Source organism: Mytilus galloprovincialis, chromosome 3 (genome assembly GCF_965363235.1).
Source record: "Mytilus galloprovincialis chromosome 3, xbMytGall1.hap1.1, whole genome shotgun sequence".
Classification (NCBI taxonomy): Eukaryota; Metazoa; Mollusca; class Bivalvia; order Mytilida; family Mytilidae; genus Mytilus; species Mytilus galloprovincialis.
Window position 1 is genome coordinate 110,957,860 of NC_134840.1, and position 21,456 is coordinate 110,979,315.

Genomic DNA, 21,456 nt, shown 5'->3' on the forward strand with positions numbered 1-21,456 from the left:
ATTCAAAAATGGTAATCAAGTTTACCAACTTTTCAGAAGTTATCATCCATAAATGCCAAAAATAAAAAAAAAATCGCAAATCATGGATCTAGTGCATTTGACCAACCAAAATTGATTGTGAGCAGCTATAAATCAAATGACACTTGTATAGGGATGATTTGGGGATGTACAGCGGGAAGGGGGAGCCGATCCATTCTCACTCAAACGGGATAAAGCCAAACTTGAATGTTTTATGTACTCTTGACTTTCATGTAAAATTTATATGATTACTTGAACAATTGATATGAGTACAATGGCATAAGAGGTCTTAGTACAATAGCATGAGAGGTCTTGAGTACAATAGCATAAGAAGTATGAGTATAATTGTCACAATATAATGAGAGCCCCGGTTTGAGTGTAATAGCATGATAAGTCGGAGTGCAATTACACGAGAATCGTCGAGTGGTCTGAGTACCATAGCATAAAACATAAATCACTAGGAGGAGAGCCTGATCGAGTATATGGCAATGAATCAAGAGTATACCTTAATTTATAAGCCTTTTCCCCTCTTTTTTTATATATTATCAAAAGCAAGGTAACTAGTTCTAGAATCTGACCTTTGCAAAAATATGACAATAACGCCAAGAAACAGTAGGATACAAGAGACCCAAACAAAAACAGCAATACTATATTTATCATCTCAGTAGACATTGATACCAAATATAGTCATAAACAGGTCTAAGTGTTCTATCTTGTGATGTTACACTTTTGTTTTAGGTAAGGGTGAAGATTGGTACCTAATAATACGTTTAAACCCGCTGAATTTGTTTGCAACTGTCCTAAGTCAGTGGTTGTCGTTTATTGATGTGGTTCATAAATGTTTCTTGTTTCTGTTTTTCTTATATAGATTAAACCGTTTGTTTTCCCGTTTCAATGGTTTTACACTAGTCATTTTTGTCCGGGGGACCTTTATAGCTTGCTGTTCGGTGTGAGCCAAGGCTACGTGTTGAAGACCGTTCGTTGACCTATAATAGTTTCCTTAAACAAATTATGACTTTGATGGAGAGGTGTCTCATTGGCACTGATACCACATCTTAAATTCTTATATCTATTTAGATAATCATCTGTAAAGAAATGTACAAACAGCTGAAAAACGCACAAACCTTATTTTGAATTAAACCCCTGTTATAATTGTTCGGTTGCTGTCTCACGCATTTAACCTGGTTTTATTAAACTTAAATTGTTTGTTTTATATATACTATAATATATATACTGATTTTAATTGTTTAGTTGCTGTCTACCTGATGCATATAGCAGTACATGATTTTTGAGCAATTAAAAAATCGACAAAGGCACGAAGTAGACGGGATTTATATATATAAAAAAAACACCCCACATTTTTATTTGAATAAGTGGATTTGAAGGCCCAGGGGCCCTGGTACCCCTTTTGTAAGAAAAATTGTTTGATTATACAAGGAATCACTGAATCAAAAACTCTTATGAAAATTTATGGATCAGCCACAAATTTTAATTTATGTTTAATATTTTCCGGCATGGTGTTCTGTATTTGTTTCTCACCAATTAGGACATATCTGAATCATGCATGGCATACGTGGATATTAAAATAATGTTTATGAAACATAGTATCTTTAATATCATGTCAGAATAGTATGACAAATTTCATTACCAAGGTGAAAATAGAAAGTTAATGACATTTTTGAAATTGAAATATCAATAGAATCTAAACTAATATACTTTAATTATTACCTTATTATTCTTCTTGGGAGACAATTTTGAGACATTTTTCCCCCTATAAATAACCGTACAGTGACCTAAAGTTGCGTCTACGTCAATTGAGCTGTCTCAATAACAATTATACCACATCCTCTTATTTTATATTAAAATGTATTAACAAAATTCGTCAAAAAAAACCTCAACTATAAGGAAACCTAGTTTTAATCCGGTAGAAGTTTGAATTGTCATAAGTAGGATTTTTTTTAAATATTAAAGTACCCAGGCAAAATTTTTCACAATTTCAGTTCTGTGCGCATATAATTTGTGAACATGTATTCAGAAATAAGACTTAATATTGATTCAAATTGTTAAAGTACATTGGTATTCGTGTAAATTTATATTTTTTTTTTACATTTTTGAAAAATATATGATTCTCAACAAGTAATTAATTAATATCTATCTAATATACATATTTTCATAAAGGTAATGTCAGTAAATTAAATACACCAAAGTGTATAATTAAATGTATATACGAAGACAAAAGAATAATGCTTCCCCCACACACATCCATCAGCAATTTGTACATCTATGTACAACACCAAAAGTGCACTGTTGGTGAATTATTTGATCGTTTCTAATGCACCATGACAAGGCCAATATACATGTGACCTCCTGACCGAGGTCGTGTGATGCCGTTATACCTGTGTAAGTTATGTACGTATGACCCGATCAATGTTCTAGTATTGCCTGTCACTCAACCTTTGTACAAATATACAATTATATATTGATATACATGATTTACGTGTTATCAATCAAGAACACAAATGATGTGGTCAAATAGATGGTAAGGCAGCAACCATTTGATTTTCTGGGGTGGGCGGGGCTATGGTTTTTTTTTTTTTTTTGGAAAAAAAAGTTTGTTTCCAGTTTTTGGTGAAAAAAATAATTTGTTTTGGACCCTGAGAAAAAAAATTTGTTTGTTTCACCCTCAGCTGCCACTATATGTAATGCTAAAATTGAAAGAAAAAACTTGTTTTCGGTTTGTCGCTAAAAAAATAGATTGTTCTTCGCTGAAGGCGAATAAAAAAAGTTTGTACAGAAAAAAAAACCATAGCCCCCCAGAAAATCAAATGGTTGCTGCCTAAAGTGTGTATAAATGTGTATGAGAGAGGGCTACTTGGGTGGGGAACTTGTTATATGTGTGTTATGCCATTGTCTTTATCATGTTTATCTCAAAATCTAATATTAATTCTCAAACCATTGTAACAAATTGCGTTAGAGGATGCATTAATACCATTTTTTCATCTCAAAAAGTAAATTAATCTTGCAGGTAGTTTTAATGATAAACAGCGTAGGCAGATCGAGGGGGTCCCGGCCTCGCCCTTTCGTGGGAAAATTGGTTGATTATATAGGGAATCACTGAAGCATGACCGGAGCGGGCCCCCTTAGGTCAGTCAGCGGGCCCCCTTACGAAAAGTTCTGTATCCGCCACTGCATGAACAGATTGTAGTTTGAACAAATGGATGATGCACTTGATAACACTGTAATATAAAATGAAGATGTGGTATATGATTGCCAATAAGAAAACTCTCCACAAGAGACAAAATGACATAGAAATTAAAAACTATATGTCACCGTACAGCCTTCATCAATGAGCGAAGCGCATACCGCATAGTCGGCTATAAAAACACCCAAAATAACAATGTAAAACAATTCAAACGGGAAAACTAACAGCCTAACTTATGTACAAAAATGAAAGAAAAACAAATATGTAACACATCAACAAACGACAACCCCTAAATTACAGGTTCCAGACTTGGGAGTGACACATACCATGGCACATACATACAGAACTCGACGGGGTTAAGCATGTTAGCGGGATGAATTGTAGATGAACGCTTAGTAGATTTGTTCATTTGCATCAGCCACGAGGAGGACTAGATCAAGTATTTTTTTTTTAGAAATGTATGTTTATATTAACTGGATTGTTATTTTATTATTTGTATATAATACATATAATTTATATATATGTTTATTGGGTTGCAAAATCGGTGTCCGTTTAGCACATGCGTGCTCTTGGCGACTCCTGCACGCATCTGGGTAAATTAATTACTCTGCCTAACAAAATAAAAGTCGTCAACTGTAAACTAAGTTCTGCTTATAACTAAGACGAATGACTCTGGCCCTCAGATAAGAAAAAATCGGGTCACCGGTCTTGTTTTCTTATTACATATTGAAATAGGTTATAGTTATTCACAACACTTTCTATTTTAAAGTTATTTAATCAGAGTTATCTTTCCTTATTTGAAAAAAAAGTGGGGGGAAAATGAATCAAACAAACTATTGCGGTGTTTAAAGAAAATACATCCGTCAATATGATTAAACAAATAATTTTCGATATAAACATAAAAAGTCTTACACATAAATTACATTCTACTCTAAAAATTTGCACAACTCTAGACAAATTATTATCCGCTGCTTCAAAATCAAAGATGGAGTTAGACACACGCGCCACTTGTTTAATAAAAATTGTTGTTTCTAATTTAATCAAGCGATTCATGATTAATAAGAATAAGTGGAATTTCATGATTAGACGTACGCATATGTGACAGGACTGCAAACACAACAAAATGTTGTTTTTTTTTTATTTCAAGTGCAATGAAATGTTAAAATAGCCAGGCATCATGCTCCATCAACATGTAAAACTCAACCCCTGATTTTTTTTTCGATCCACAAGAGGACACCACAAATCACGAAACGGTACTCACCACAATATTCAACAACACCTGTTCGATCCTGGTCCGTACTGGTCAGCATTTTTCTAACCTTAATGCAGCAATCGGATCGAGATTAGTCGGAGATCGGCGGAATACAACGACTGGCATTATTAGGGTTTGCATTATCAATACAAATTTTTGGTTCATATGAGCATAGCAAAGAAGGATATTTAATCAAAGTGCTGGATAGCACCTCTGGAAAGTTTGCAACTGTATATGTGCATTATTTCAAATAGGTTATAGACGTGTATTATTTCAAATATGTATTTAATCACAGTTTTGATTTTTCAAACTAAACCATTGTATCGCAGCAATTTCCAAAAATCACTTTTTATGCCCCATTTATGGGCATTATGTTTTCTGGTCTGTGCGTCCGTTCATCCGTCCGTCCGTTCATCTGTCTGTCCCATTCAGGTTAAAGTTTTTGATCGAGGTAGTTTTTGACGAAGTTGAAGTCCAATCAATTTGAAACTTAGAACACACCCGTGATATTGGGGGTCCGTGACTGAACTAATGTATATAACTATGCGTAAGCCTTATTTTAGTATAAGGATTGTCATATGATAAAGTCATGCCCATTATAAGATGCACAGTTTCCTCTGCTTTAAAAATCTTTCTGTTTGAACCTGTCGACCTGGAACTTATCAATTATTGGTAATATTAATTATTCGGAAAACAAAAGGCCCTGAAGTATTTTTTAATTTTTTAATCAACATGCAGCATTCTCCTATATTTATTCATTTAGTTATAAATAAAGTTGAATTCTTTGATTCGCTGTTTTATGTCATGCCCGCTAACAAATTGAAAACTGTACCTATACGCCTTATTTTAAAAATTTTAGTATTCGTATTGTCATCTTAGAAAGTCTTACTGATTAAAATACTACAATAGGGAACAATTTGACAATGATTGAATTTATTAGTGTCAACCCTGCAATTATGACCCGTGTATATGGCAAAATTCGAAATACACCGTTTGGTGGTGCACCTGTCAGATGAGAACTGTACACACCGTGTATCATCGTACAGCGGATATAGATACTAACCAAGCGGGCGTAAGCGATTTTGATCTTACACGGTAACGAAAGTCTTTGTTTTGTTCACATAACATCAATGTGTACTTCAATCTAAACATAATTGCTGTTTTAAGAAATGATTTGGTCGTAGGTTGATGATTAGAGATGTCTCATTATTTCCCCAAAACAAGAGGGATTAATACTAAAACATTGTAAAAGCATGTTCAAATACTGGTCAAAGAAGTTGGCCCTCATCTCATCCGATATATTTTTATGTGTATTGCAACTCTTTTTCTGATAGAAGGTCAATGTGTGTGTGTAAGAAGTATAGCTGTTTAAATAATTGGCATTGAAATCTTTCATACATATGTTATTTTTCGATATTTTATCACCAAAGAAACGTTGTGTACGGTGTTTAGCTGACCACATAAATTCTTATGTACGGTTCATAGTTAAGTTGTTGTACACCGTATACAAAAACTTTATTTTCATACTCGTTTATTATCCAAAAAGTTTCAAGGAATGAGTAATCACGGGTAGGTTTATGATTGGTAACTATTACTTTTGCCCTGTAGTAGGTTTCTTTCAGATAAAACATGTATAAAGATCTCAACAACTGTATCGAAATTGAAAGTTGGTGTTGACATTCACAACTATTTGCGCATGTACAAGTTAATTGTTCTTATTAGAATATCAAAGTTGTTTTATGAATAGGAAAAAAATCGATGCGAAAATTATTGGGAGCAGGAATTTCAAATGTTGAGAAATGTACATTGAATATTGATAAAGCAAAACAAAGATTTTCGTTACCGTGTAAGGTCAAAATCGATCATGCCCGCTTGGTTAGTACCTATATCCGGTGTACTGATGATACACGGTGGTACAGATAAGGTAATAGGTAATAGGTGAATATACATGTACTGTTGGTATTGGTATCGGATTCGACCCTGAACTTTTGTACTCATTTGTGTACTAATGGACACATTCTTGTTTTATATATATACATATCTATACTTCTAAATCTAAAGACCGTTTTTATGTTCACCTGATAAATGTATAACCGAAGAAAGCTACAAGTCAAACTTATATATAAGGGTAAATATGCTTGATAGGGTATACTGAAAATTTCACCCCTTTACATCTAGAATGGTAAAAGTGACGCCAACAAAGTTCAAACTTGACTTGTGTTTTGTGTTTAATATAAGAATTGCGTATAAGTTTCATAAAATTTGGTTCATGCAAACTAAAGTAAGAGAACAGAAATCAATTTTGGGATGCATGGACATACGTACAAGTAAGGGACGTACATACTTACAGAAAAAAAACACGGATAAAACTCAATATGGTGGGGGCATAAAAATAGTAGTATGACCTCAGGAATAAAACGTTTATATACACTAGATTCATACAATGTTGATCTGAGGTGCTTATAACCCTGTAGGTGGCACGGTACTATTTGCTTTCCAGAATTTAGTTTGCTCTTTTGTGTACCCTACTTAGGTAAATGTATCTAAACAGTGTAATTGGACAAAAAATACAGTATCAACTGAACATACTTTCCCAAACTGAGTGATGAATCAGGTGTAGAAAAATATGAAATAATTTTACATACAGATGAAAATGAATTTTTGAGAATTTTTTTAAATTTTGTATTCACTGCACCATAAATGACCTAAAAGTACTAGTGGCCTTAGGTTTTTAAAAATAGCAAAAAAAGTAAACGGTCATGATACATATTCAAATTCATTTGTAAACAGTAAAATGAAAGTTCTTCAGTAAACTGTAAATGTAGAATTTTTTGCAGTGTTAGAAAGTGGTGAAAATTCTAAAAAGGCTATCATTATCCCTTATGGGCCAGGAAATACTACCGTGCCACCTGTAACACATTTTAGTTGCTGCTGTGTAATTACCATTGAAGCAATGACATTTGAGATTTTTGTTTTAAGCCATTTATTTGATATACTAGTAATCATTGCCTCTGTGTTAGGACGACACATTGTTAATTATATAATGATAATCATACTGCCCCAGGAATAAAGTGTGAGGATAAAAAGTTCTGGATCCACCACTGCATTGTTAAGCACTAAGAAAGTCATTGTGCTAGTACATGGACAAATGTTATTAAATCATTTTAATAAAAATAAAAATTCTAAAACTTGTTTTTAAGCATAAAGCATATACAATTTATTTAAATCCAAGAGTTAAGATATTAAATCAAACTTTGAAATAATAAACTTAACGTGCAGTCAGTTTTGATCATTTCGCAATCTGAGACCCCGTTTACACTTGCAGCAAAATTGAATCGATCTTTATTCGAATCGATCTTAAAAAGACCAGGGTTGCGTTCAATATCGTAGCGGCTACGTAGTGCTACGTAGATCTTGACTATTGAACGTGTTGCTTTTGACTAGTTGTTACATAGATATTGATAGCAGCTACGTAGCGGCTACGTAGCTGCTATCAATACCTATGTAGCAGCTAGTCTATAGCTACACGTTCAATAGTCGAAATCTACGTAGCACTGCGTAGCTGCTACGATATTGAACGCGGCCCTGTTCGCGTTTACATTGCACAAGCAAGATCTTATTTAATCCAGTGCGTTTACACTGCAACATACAAAGAACCGGTCTGACCTTTATTTTTCTTTCTAAATATAACAAACTAAACACCTGAAAAAAGATCGATCGCGATTGATCTAAACGTTTACACCAAAAAAGAAGATCGATTCAAATAAGATCGATCTTTTTAAAACCACCTCTAGAGGTAGACTTTTTAAGTCCGATTGAAGATGGACTTTCCCGCTTACGCTGGACCAAAGAGCGACCCTTTTATCAGTGTAAACAGGGTGTTATGTCCCATGCATCAACCAAGCATAAAAAATGATCGAGTCCGAAGATTTAATTTACTTTTACATTGGATCATTTTGTAAAATTAAAAAAAAATAAAACATCTTATACCGGTAGTAAAAAAGTTATAACGTATTATGGAGTGATGTCTATCCTCCTAGGTGTAAAATCACTTTTTAACGAACGGAACAATAAGCTGCATTGTTTTAAATGATGATAGAGGCAATTGCAATCTTTCATAAATGAACAACAACCTGTTCAAGATTTTTTTTCTTACACACATATTCCACCCCTCCTTTTTTTAGATTAATTTTACACATCGCCCACTTATTTAATTTCTTACTTTATTTTTCAGATCGCCCAACTATATCACACTCCTTCAATGCTTAAAATTATTTTCAATCGATTTCATATTCATCAATTATTAATTTACTTACTTTATTGAAAAGCAATTCACGCCCATATGTGCAAACGGCTTACAACATGCCTATAACTGTTAAAAGTGAGTATTAAATAAAAAACAAATAGATAACTTCACCAATCTAATGCTACACAAATTGAAATACTTTGAAAAAAGTAAAATCACAAAAATACTGAACTTAGAGGAAGATCAATTGGGAAAGTCCATAATCACATGGCAAAATCAAATAACAAAACGCATAAAAAACGAATGGACAAAAACCCCTTAAAAGTGTTCAATAAATAGTCGAGATATTTTTTTTTAACATTCAAATATTAATTATTGTCATATGAACTCTTAACAATAAGTTTGTGACAAATACAAAAAAAAGTGAGTAATATATGAAATAAATACATACATGTATATATTATATATCATACACAATCATTTAATGAAAGTAGAAATAAGAAAATGTCTCTTCCCATATTGATTCAAAAACTTGGGCAAATAACTTCGAATTATTCGTTCTACTGTGAACAAAAAATGTCATGTCCAACAAACGAAATTGGTCATCTTCCCTTATGACAAAGGAAACATTCACTATTAAATAATCAATTTAGTGTTAACGACAACTCTGATGATTTTCATCAGTTTCTTCTGAACGATATCACTGATATAGATTCGCCATCGACAATCTTCTCTTCGCCTTACAGCTAATTTCCTAATGCATGTAAAGCAATACTTTGATTAGCTTGCTTGCTTGCCTATATATTGTTTGAAGATGTTAATAAGAGACCTTGAATCTTTAATACTAAAATTACGAGGTCCAATTTGTCAGCCGTCATCACGTAAAAACGACGAATCAAAGAATTCAACTTTATATACAACTAATATAGTACAAAGGTGTAGATTAAAAATTACACTACTCCAGGCCCTTTTGTTTTCCACGTTATTAATATCGCCAATAATTAGGAAGTTCCGGGTCGAGTCCGATACCGATACCAATAGTATAATCACCTGTTACCTATTACCTTATCTGTATGTTCCGCATCTGACAGGCGCACCACCAAACGGTGTATTCAGGATTAATATGCTATATAAACGGGTCATAATCACAGGGTTGACACTACTAAATTGTCAAATTGTTATATATTGTAGTATTTTAATCCGTAAGACTTTCTAAGATAACAATACGAATACTAAAAATCTGGACTAAAATTAAGTTTCAATTTGTTAGCGGGCATGACGTAAAACAGCGAATCAAAAGAATTCAACTTTATTTATAACTAATATAGGACAATGCTGTTGATGTAAAAATACTCCATTCCAGGACCTTTTGTTTTCCAAATATTTAATATTACCAATAATTGATAAGTTCCAATTCGACGGGTTCAAACAGAAAGATTTGAAAGCAGAGAAAATTGTGTATCTTATAATCGGCATGACTTCATCAGATGACAGTACTAATACTAAGATAAGGCTTGCGCATAGTTATATACTTTAATTCAGTCACGGATCCGCGATATCACGGGTGTGTTCTAGTTAACGTTTATACAAACAGACCAAGCAATAATGAAAGAAGATGCGGTATGATTGAGACAACTATCCACAAAAGACCAAAATGACATGTAGACATTAACAACTACAGGTCACCGTACAGCCTTCAACAATGAGCAAAGCTCATACCACATAGTCAGCTATAAAAGGCCCCGATAAGACAATGTAAACAATTCAAAGCATACCAGCTATAAAAGGCCCCGATAAGACAATGTATAACAATTCAAAGCATACCAAAGTTTTACTCTACAAGCATTAGGAAATAAGCTGTAATAAATCATCCGTTTATGTTGTAAGTATCGACTGTTGAAATTTCTCCCAATGCTTTACTCATACGTTTCATAACGAGTGAGAACTCATTTCGTTTGATATAAACTCGAGTTACTTAGTTTCAATATATAAATAATCGAGCCTCGGTTAGTTTGTTATTTCTGTTTAGAGTTAATAACGAGATCTTATATGGTCTTATATCAACCCATACAAAAAAATCCCAAAAGTTGTTTCCCAATAGATAGGTGCTTCTTCGATCTTCTTCAGCTTTTATAATCATAATGCTATTGGATGCTTGTGCAAACATTTATACAAACAAATCAAGCAAGCCAACCAAACCTTGAAACTACATGCATACGGAAAAGAGTTGTAATGGTTAATCTTTCAAAATTGGTCTAGTCTCAGTGGCGGACTAAGAAGGGGTTTGAGGGTTCCAGGGGTTAGAAACCCCCTTTTTTTGTCCGATCAATGCATTGGAATGGGCACATATAGTTGAACCCCCCTTTTATCCTGGGTTGGGAATACCCCCTTTTTGAAATGGCTGGATCGCTGGGTCCGCCCCAGAGTCTTTTGCACATACCTGTATGACGTCATAATATGTCCTGTTCCATACACAAACTTTAACATCAGACATTCAAAACTTTTTGTATTTCATGAATGTAATAAAATTTGACAATAAGAAGATTTTCAGGTGAAAAGTGTGAGTGTTTTGTATATACTATTATTGAAGAAATCATATATAGCCGTTGACACTGACGAAAACTGCATCGTCTTGACCTTTGAAAGTCACCATAAACCTAACAAATAGCCAATGGAAATGTCGTAAGATCGTATCCTAATAATACTGGATAAGCCAATCAAAATTAACTAAGTTTTCGTATCGCTTTTTCATATCACACTTCATGATACGAGAAATATCTTTTCATACTAGACAACAGGCTAGAACCATTTAGAGAATCTTTCGTTTCCTTTAAAGTGTCGATATCGATTCGTTATCGCCAGTCTTCTCTGTGCCTTATGTTTATGTTCCAAATTTTTATCTGAGACAGTTGTTCATAAAGACAATTTAGTTTCTCCCACTGGTTTGAATGTTCTTGATATTGAATATCGATTTATTATCGAATACATATCGACATTTATAAAATTTCTTCATGATGTTTTCTATTGCTTTTGTTTAGTTTAATTTAAATGTTTTACATTAAGTTTTGAAAATTTAGTAATATAAAAATAAGAATATGTTGTGCGATTTCTAATGAGACTTCAAAGTTTCCTCAACTAAAATTTTCTTTTAATGAGTTTACACTATGAATATTATATTCATCAGGCATAAAACTTTGCTCAGTGCTCGGAGCACAAAAATCATGCTCGAAACATGAAATCCAGCATTTTGATTGGTTAATTCTTGAGACTGAGTACACAAGTCGTGCTCGAAAGTTTTATGACCGCAATATCGACGTTATCAATGGTATCGAGTAGCCGATAACGACAAAGCATGTTCCAAAGTTTATCGACCGCGTTCAATATCGTAGCTGCTACGTAGTGCTACGTAGATTTTGACTATTGGACGGGTAGCTATAAACCAGCTGCTACGATATTGACCTCAACCCTGCTATACTTATCTATAGAGGCAATACAATATTTCCTTGTTCGTATTTTTAAAAGATGTCGATATTGATTCCATAGAAACATCTTAAAATTCTTTCACTATTCATTTCGTTTAGTTAACGTACCTTTAATATATATTAAGTTAAGGAGATGCTGTACGATTTCCAAGACAATACATCAAAGATGCTGATGTAAACAACTATAGGTCACTGTACATTCTTCTCCACAGGGCATCACTTAGTTCCGGCATGACAAAATGTCAAATATTTCAAATGGAAAAACAAAAACATGCTAATTGAAGTACTTGATAAACAAAAATTAATAATAACGGAAAGCAACTAAATGAAAGAGCTGTGGAGTGGGTAGAACGCTAGTATTCGCAATCGAATGTACTTGAACAGTGTGATTGGACTGAACATACTTTCCCAAACTGAAAGATTAATTAGGTGTAGAAAAATATGAAATAATTTTACATACATGTGAAAAGGATTTTTTTTAAGATTTACAAAAAAAAAATATTCACGGCATGATAAAAGACCTTACAGCACTAGTGACCTTAGGTTTTCAAAGATATAAAATAAAAAAAAGTAAACGGTCATGATACATATTCAAAATTATTTCTGAATAATATAATGAAAGTTCTTCAGTTAACTGTTTAAGCAGATTTTTTGGCAGTGTAAGAAAGTGGTGAAATTCTAAGAAGGCTATCATTATTCCTTATGGGCCAGGAAATACTATCATGCCAACAGTAGGGTCATTCACATTGAAAACGTGTGTATGAGCGCTATCAATTTCATTTAACGGTCTTTAATCTACGACGGTGGTGCAGCATCGATATAAAAAAATTACAAAATTTAAAAAAAATCGTTTGAAAGAGAACATATCAGATCGCTTATGACAACAAATACACAAAATCACATGGTAACGATCAAAGAGTGCTTAAACCTATTTAAATCAATTTAAAACCTTTCACCAAGAAATAAAATTTTAAATTGTTTCCTAATTTGTATGACAGTCCAGAAGTTGAAAAATAAGATAAATTAAGATGGCTTCTCCCAGCACCGTCCTCCTCATCCTCCAAACAAAAGAAAACGACCATGCCCTCTGAATGCGAATATAAAAACCGATATGATAATTTATTTACAGTATTAGGTAAAAAAAAATATCAACATTACAGAAAAATTCTTCACATCTAACTCAAAATATGAACAATTTTATGTTGCTCAGTCTTAAATTCAACTTTACAGCCTCTAACATACAATTTTATGTTGCTCGGTCTTAAATTCAACTTTACAGCCTCTAACATACTAATGTTTTACCTTTTTGAACTTGACCAAATAAATCGTACCTTTTTCTTAAAAGCGGACTTCCATTACGGACTTATTTTGTGAAATTTAAAGGACGACGATTACGTCATTTAGTTTTGAAATTGTGTCCGACGACCCCGCTCGCGAACCAAGATGGCTACATGTAAAAATAGTACATATTATGGTAAAATGCAATTTTTTGCTCATATCTCCTCTGAAACCAAAACATTTAGAGCAAATATGACAGGATAAAATTGTTCATTAGGTCAAGATATATCTGCCCTGAAATTTACAAACCATTCAGGCTACCCGTTGTTGGGTTGCTGCTCTTGAACTGTTGGTTATTATCTTAAATATTGTTAAAGATAGAGATAAACTGTAAACAGCAATAATGTACAGTAAAGAAATCCGAAAAATAAGTCAACATGACCAAAATGGGTCAATTGAACTCTTAAAGGGTAATATTGCCTTTTATAGTCAGTTTTTAACAATTTTCATAAATTTTGTAATTTTTACAGAATATGTTCCACTGTTACTACTTGGTCAAGTTCATTATACATAGAGATAATTGTAAGCAGCAGAATGTTCAGTAAAGTAAGATCTACAAACATATCACCATCACCAAAACACAATTTTGTCATGAATCCATCTGTGTCTTTTTTTTTTTTTAATATGCACAAAGACGAAAGTGAGCGACCCAGGCTCGTAAGAGCCTCTAGCTTTAAAATATGTGGATCTGCGCCTCCATATTTTGATGTTTTCAACTTTGGGTGTTTCCATTTTGCATGGGATCATGTTTTTCTGTATCTTAAATATAAAAAGGAAGATGTGGTATGGTTGCCAATGAGACAACTGTCCACAAAAGACCAAAATGACACAGACATTAACAACTATAGGTCACCGTACGGCCTTCAACAATGAGCAAACCCCATACCGCATACTAGTAGTCAGATATAAAAGGCCCCGATAAGACAATGTAAAACAATTCAAACGAGAAAACTAACGGCCTTATTTATATAAAAAAATAACGAAAATCAAATATGTACCACATAAACAAACGACAACCACTGAATTACAGGCTCCTGACTTGGGGAAAGGAACATACATAAACAATGTGGCGGGGTTAAACATGTTAGGCTTTTTGTGAGAACATCGTACGGTATTATATTACAAGAAGCCGTACACTTGCAAGAACATCGTGTGGCATTATAACATAAGCAAGAACTTATAACAGCCTTATAGCTTAAGAAGCAGAGCACTTCAACTGCATTTACTCTAAGATTTGTATTTGGTGATTATGCGAGTACTCTCAGATTGGTACTTGGTGTTTCTGCAAGTATGCTTAGATCGGTACATGGTGCCCTGCTAGTACTCTCAGATCGGTACTTTTCCCTAATGGTATTCTTAGATCGGTACTTGGTGTTTCTGCGAGTACTATCAGATCGATACTTTGTGTCTCTGCAAGTACTCTCATATCGATAATTTTAGTCTTTTCGAGTAATCTCATATCGGTACTTGGTGTCTCTGTGAGTACTCTCAGGTCTGTACTTTAAATTTGTGTCTCTGTCAGTGTGAGTACTCTCAGATCGATAATTTGAGTCTTTTCGAGTACTCTCATATCGGTACTTTGTGTCTCTGAGAGTATTCTCAGATCGTTTCTTTGTATATATTAAAAAAGAAGATGTGGTATAATTGCCAATGAGACAACTCTTCACAAGAGACCAAAATGACACAGAAATTAATAACTATAGGTCATCGTATGGTGCGGCCTTCAACAATGAGCAAAGCCGATACCGCATAGTCAGCTATAAAAGGCCCCAAAATGACAATGTAAAACGATTCAAAACGAGTGTATATCGAGTTATCTGAGATAGGTACTTTGAGTACTCTCAGCGAGTACTCTCAGATCTGTACTTTTAGTCTCTTAGTATATTCTCAGATCGGTACTTTCTGTCTATACTAGTTTTAACATGGATAAGTTTAGAACAATTAGGATAAACATGACGCATTATTTGTGATATTTAAAAAAAAAAAGACGTGAAAGCAATTAATAATTGCTTGAAGAAAGTGTTGAAAAAAAACGATATTAGATATTTCATTCCGTACCAAAAAAGGACAAAATTCAGTAGTAACTGTTATGCATCTAGTGTGAAAATGAATAATAAATTAAAAAACAGAAAGTATAACAAGAGACCAATGCATTACTTTTTACGGGTTCAGTTATAGTTCAAGTAGCCAAAGATTTGGGCAAAAGTTTACTAAAATATGTCACGCAGTACATTTACTGTACATATATACTTCAAAATAAATATTTCGTACACTAGTATGCGAGACTGTTGTATGAAATTTTAAATCGTAACATTTTTAACATGTAATATCAATATACTAAGAATTGTTGCATGCTTCCGACAGTTTACTTCATGACTTGACTGCAAAATATTTATAAACGAAGCCATGCAGAATTGATCTCGGAGAGGAATATCACAAAAATGAAGCAATTTCTAGATTAATTATTTCTTTTAATGGTATTGCAATATAAAGGAGCAATCGCAGGGGCGGATGCAGGAATTTTCGAAAGGGGGGGTGCTAACCCAGGGCACCCAGGGCAAAGGGGGGTGCAAAACATATGTCCCGATACAAATGCATTGATCGGCAAAAATAAAGGGGGGTGCGCACCCCCGGAACCCCCCCCCCCCTGGATCCGCCACTGAATCGATTTCATTTACTCGGACCTGGGATTATATATAGTGTAATAGTCCCAAATCGGACTGACTGGCATTACAACCCGTTTGAAAATACCTATTTCAATTGAAACTCTTGTCAACTCGTACAAATCGAACAATTTGCTTTAGCTGTACTATTCACATGCATAACGTGATTCTAAGATGGATCAACACAGATCGCATGTAGAACATATACTACATATATAATATCCAACTTTGTTTTGCACAGTTAAACTTATTTACTTCTAAACAATATAACTGGGCAGGCAAATACCATAAATCAGCAAAAGAAATAAAAGACAAACAACATTATCAAAGTACATATCGACTAACAATAATCCTATCTATCTCTATATATATATATATAAACCGAGGGTCAACTGAGGTGCTCCGGGACCGTACCAGCTCCTGCTCCACAAATGATCCTCGTTCAGTCGTTACTTCTAATGAATCCAAAAATAGAATCAGTAACACGACATTACACAGTAACGGACTGGTAATGACTTCTCTATATAGCCCTATCCTGTACCATAAAATTTATATACCATCGGTACATATAGATAGTAAGTTCTCTAAGGAAAGAAGTACATGTACATATATATTTCAATTTTCTGTCTCTCCGATTTTGACTGCCTATATTAAGGCATAAAGTTAGGAATTTAAACGGGGAAACAACAACCCGACCAAAGAGCACAAAACAAACGAATGCCCACCACAGCGATAAATTCAGCACCCGGAGTCGGACTTCAGCTGGTCCCTAACACACTTTATATAGTTAACAATTGTAAACATCCTGACATTTAGGGATCATGACAGTTGACGTCTAGAAAGTTTCATTAGAAGTATATGTAAATCATTTTTCCAAATAAAATTACAAACTGTAGTTAAACCTATCTAACTTCCATAGTTTTCTACCAGGGAGCAAGAAACAAGTATATATATTGTTTGGCCTTATCTGTATTCATGACCTAATGTAATAGATTGAAATAAATATTTCACCAATATATGTAGTAGGTTAATATAAGTCCCATAATAATGAATTCTAATTTCTCTTATCATTCTTGATTAATAAAAAGTACTTTTAAAGTTGAAGTTGGTACACCAAATAACATTAAGATTACAGGGTTATGTATAAAAAATACGGATTAATGAAAATGTCTTGCAGTTTGTCCGTTATCATAATTTGACGTCGCCACAAGCGTATTTATGCTAGGGACGGCGTTGAACTGCATTCGCGAGTTCCTTCCTTCAATAATTTAAATATGAATGTCCTGCTTTCAACAAAACGAAATGATGCACACATTACAAAAATACACATCTATAAGACGATCAAAAAGTAGGAAAACTATAGTATCATAACTATAAGCTATTGTATGTCACTGCTTGAATAAAATCATACTCGGGTTGAATATATAATGCAGCAATATTCCTCCAGAATTACATAATTACTAGCAGTAAAATTGAATATCCTAAGGGTAGCAATATCTGACATTGCGTCTTTACAATTATACCTATATTTTTCGGAACATGGAAGAGAATGTGGCTTATTAATTAGTCGATTTCTATTTTGTAGACATTCATAATACAGGGATTAATGTTCCTATAATCTTGGACATTTATGAGACCATATATCGAGGTCCCTCATGGGGGTGTCTACGTAATCACATAATCAGAAATTTTAGGCCAATACAATCACATAATCAGTAGTTATTTTTTTAAAAAGGATAATCAAATAATCAAAAATACAGACCTAGATTATCAAATAATCATGACGTATTTGGTTTGGTAATCTAATAATCAACATGATCACATAATCAAAAACCCCATGAGGCTCTATATTGCCACTAATCATATTTACGTAATTAACCTCGACCGTAGTTTCAGAACTTGATGTTTTTTTTCCATATAATTGTAAGGTTCTATATTTGAATGTTCCCCTGGTACCTATTTTGAGAAGTGGTAAGTTAGAAAATTCTAAAATGAGAAATCAAAGATAAAACTGACTTACCTTCTGTTTAGGCTACGTCTGACTAGTATATACCTGTGGTCAGTCTGACAAGTTGACCCAACGTGACCTTTTGGAAACAACACTGTCTATCTAACATATAAACATAAACTCTTTTTTATTGCCAAGTTCTTGTTTTCTCAAGCTCTAAAATACATGTAGTACGAAAATATGACATGTCCATATATGATATATTTATTCTGAGTATTAAGGGTTAATCCTGGTTTATTTGAGGACGAAGGTTTGTCATTATGACCTGGTCACTGAGGTATATAAAGGGGAAATCAATATTTCATATTTCTAATATTTAGTGGGTTTTGTTTGAATCTCGTATAAAGTAATGCCAATTTAAAATTATATTTGGGAGTTTGGATTGTGGCTGCTAACAATCAAAAACGCAGAAAGATATAAAAGTACAATAATGGGAGTCATACACTTTATTGATTAATTAATATATATGGGTCAACCTGTCTTTATACCTAGGGTCAATTATCGGTCAAGTTCGTATGATATATATATATGTTCTAATATATTGACGTATTTCATTTGTCGTTACGGGAAAAAATCAATGTAGTATATACTGTCGGAGATACTTATCCCATGGGAAACCATTTAATTTTTTGAAACGAGACACTGTGGGTTTTTGTTTTGGGCACCCAGAAAACAAATCAACCTTTTTAGGGGTAGGTTGGAAAAACGCAGATCGGAATATAATAATATTAAAGCACTGATTCAAGATGAAGACACTTAATTGATAGATTTAATTGGTCTAAAAAAAAAGTATAAGCATAAGTAAATGGTAAAGAAATTATATTTTTAATTTTCAATTTGATAAAAACAATATCAGGCCAACTCTTTATTTAATCCTCTATCGACGAATCTAAGGATCTGCACGTCATCCACCCAACCGTCTGTCTGAAGTTCGTCAGTCCGGTCTGTTCAGTAAGAATTCTGCAATTTGTTCTGTCATGTTTCAATATTTGGTGTAAATTCTAGTCAAAATATAGATTTCTAATTTCGTTATCCTCATTAGCACGTACGTAACTTGTGATAGCTCTTAATTATAATCAGATTGGTTTGGTGGTAAATGTTCCAGTTCAGCCATTTTCGAGGAATTTGTTTTCCCTTAACGTAGAAAAAAATGCTTGAAATTAAGTGTTTCTCTTTTTTCTGTAATACATAAAATAATTATTTTATATGTTTGGTATATGGTCATACGCCGACCAAGTTAACTTTTATTACGTATTAACAAAAACGCATTTCTAATTAGCCAATTCGAATCAATTCGAAAAGTGTATGAACCCGATTAGCGAATTCAATTCGAATTCAATTTGAATGAAATATACGTGTGCATTCATTTAATTCGCATTTGAAACGATTTACGTCCTGACGATTATTTTAATACGAATTGCAATGCACGTACGTTTAAACGAGGCATTATATTCTCATGTCGGGGCCTTTTATAGCAGACTATTCACAATGTGGTTTTATCATTGCTTATGGCCTTTTTGTTGCCTATAATAACTTACATTCAATTCATTTGAACTTTAGTTGATAGTTGTCTCAATTGCATTCATACCACATCTCCTTATTTTTATAACGAATAGTTGTTTAAAATATCAGTTTTCCAGCATTTTTTTTTATTAATGTCTAATTCCAGTGATGAGCTATTTGGTAAATATAGTCATATTGTACAATACTATTAATCAAGCTTGAATTTTGACGTCTTTGGTCGAGTGATTTTTGCGACTAAGAGGCACTTTGGCAAATAATATGCTTGACATATCAGTTTCTGATAGAGAGGGTGACTATTCCTTATGGTTATTGGATTACATAGGCTTTTTAAAATATTTTGTTATTCCAACAAGTGTGGACACAGATCAGTGTGGACAGGGATGTTTGACTGTATTCTGACATAAAAAAAAAGTCCTCTGGTTTTTCCGCATAAGGTTATTTGTTGAACTGTTGAATCCAGTGATATCGAACCAGTTCTAAACATTGAAAATTGCAGTGTCCTTTATTTTAGATTGAGTTTTAATGTTCAAGACTGTCATGAAGGAGACACTACTTAAATCAGTGCCGACCGTTCATAGATTTTATTTAGCTAGCCATTGCTTTTAATATTAAATTTTTATTTCAATTAGATAAAAATCGAGTCTTTCACTTTGATACGTTAGATTTGTTTGTCGCTTTGGGACATTGTATTGCAAAATTATCAAAATTTAATTTTCCACTACTAGCTGTAGCAGTTTGAGGGAAAGGGTCGACCATTCATATTGGTATTACTTGAAAACACCCTCGATATCGCGGATCCTAAGCTAAATTAAAGTATTTTATATAGCTACGCCCTATTTTAAGCCTTTTTTTGTATTCGAATTGTCATCTGATAAAGTCGTTCTGATTATAAGGTGCATAGTTTTCGCCGCTATCAAAATCCTCCAATTTGAACCCGTCCTAGTTTTCTTGCTACAAACGAGAAATTCATGTGATAAAGACTGAATTTAGTAGTATTAATCCCTGTATAATGACGAAGTTCATGGCCGGCTCGTGAATGTAGATTTCTCTTCTTAAAGAAGTACACGGCAACATTTTTGTAAATATCCGCCACAGGAAGTTTTCAAAGACACATTAGTGATCCATGACGGAAAATGACTGGGTTATCCACATACTTTATATTTTCAATCTTAAACTAAGGGAAGTAATTTAATCAAGAGGACAAAGGTCACGTGGTGAATAAAGTACCCTTCATTTTGCCATGTGTCCAATTATTAGATTAGGTACAACTGAAATATCTGTCTTTAATGGTTTTTGTATTTGAACTTATTATTTTGTTTTCAGACGGTTTGCATGTTTGAACAACAAGAGCATGTTGGTATACGTAAGGTAAATCACGTAGCATTAACTATTCTCGGCAATCTTTGAATAACAGGAGAATTCCGGTATACGATGGGTATATCACGTAGTATACACTTTTCCTCAGCATTGTGTGGGCGAGGTTTTTACTGCAAGTACTACTTACTATTCCTCGACAATGAGTGGGCTATGAAGTATGAAATGTTTCCAGACGATGAGTTGGCGAGAGTTTTACTGACACGCACAAGTTCCATTTCTACTTGTAATCAGTAATATGGCTGACTAGTTTGTTATTAGCTTTAAGTTGGGTTTTTTTTTTTGTTTTTTTTTTGTTTTTTTTTGTAATTGGAACTTATTAGTTGGTTTACAGACGGTTTGCATGTTT

General features: G+C 33.5%; 1 protein-coding gene across 1 annotated transcript in view; it reads right to left on the reverse strand.

Moving 5' to 3' along the window:
• Window positions 1-18,367, reverse strand: part of LOC143069782 (estrogen receptor-like) — a 56,515-nt gene extending 38,148 nt beyond the window's left edge. Inside the window, exon 1 of the mRNA XM_076244563.1 lies at window positions 18,222-18,367. The gene's annotated coding sequence lies outside the window, so the exon portion shown is untranslated. The remainder of the gene's footprint in view (window positions 1-18,221) is intronic.
• Between the last annotated feature and the right edge of the window lie 3,089 nt (window positions 18,368-21,456).